This window comes from Aplysia californica, unplaced genomic scaffold, assembly GCF_000002075.1.
Source record: "Aplysia californica isolate F4 #8 unplaced genomic scaffold, AplCal3.0 scaffold00507, whole genome shotgun sequence".
Taxonomy (NCBI): Eukaryota; Metazoa; Mollusca; class Gastropoda; order Aplysiida; family Aplysiidae; genus Aplysia; species Aplysia californica.
The window spans coordinates 10,071-11,346 of record NW_004797777.1 but is presented as its reverse complement, the minus strand read 5'-3'; positions in this window follow the sequence as shown (position 1 = coordinate 11,346).

Below are 1,276 nucleotides of genomic sequence, written 5' to 3'. Positions count from 1 at the left end.
CTCTCTCTACATGCACCTTTATAGATACGCCACCCCGATAACAAACATACTATTATTACATTATTATATTGTAACATTTTCAAAAACAATCTATGTACAAATTCCCACAAGGAAAGCTTTTATCACAGTTTTAGCTTTGACTTTGAGCCAGAATTAATTTCGTGAAAGAAATATTCTGTATTTTTTTTTCAAACTTTTATGTATTTTCAGCATTTTTTATTTAATAAATGGAATGTTGGTGAAGATTTATGATTGTACAAAGATTATGGGATACTGCAACTAATGAATCTCGAATTGCGAGGGGGAAAAAAGAATGAGATGCAACTCGACAAAATGTGGGTTTTTTTTTTAACTTAATAAATAGAAAAAGATTGCAAGTATAGAAGTAAAAATGAAGGTATATTTTTAAAAGAAGAGAGAAGGATTTAAAAAAATAAATTTAAAAAAATATATATAAAGGCCAATTAATAAAAGCCTAGTACCCCCGAACACCCCCTTCCACAACGAATGGATACGCTTCTTCATTACGTCTTACTCAATTTACGCAAAAAAATGAATACATTTATAATTATTTTCTCTTTTTCCTTTACCGTTTCCCAAATGTGTGTATTGTAATATAGGATTGACGTTGGAACACAATAGATGCGTTCTTGTGGGATACCATTAAAAACCCCTCTATTATAACACTCAAAATACATGTTGTTTAACTATTTATTTATGTATCTATTAATTAATTAATTAATTAATTAAATAATTAATTAACAAATACCTATTTACTTATTTATATCGATAGTTTGCTTTCTTAGCTTTTAGAGAAAGAAGTAGATTTTTATCCCTTCCCAGATTATGATGTGTTGAAGGGCGCGATAAATTAATCGACTATTTATTCGATGTCTGTATTCCTGAATATCCTTTTTAATGCTGTGGAGATGATGACGATAATGAAAATATTGGCAACCAATATGACAATAATGACAATGGCATTGATAATACCGTTAAAATAACAAAAATATAATACATTATTCAGAATTTCATTTACACACAATAATTGTTATATTATTATTACAAAAATAGCATCAAATTAATATTATTTATTTCACATTTGGACGGATCTTCGAGAAGGACAAGCGTGTTTCTGGTCTGTCTGGTGAGAGAGGCAGAGACAGGGGCTTGGTTTGTGGCAGTGACTGTAGGCCAAGTGGTTTATTTACATTGGAGATGGATAGAGGAATAAATAAATAAATGAATAAATAAATAAATGAATAAATAAATAATT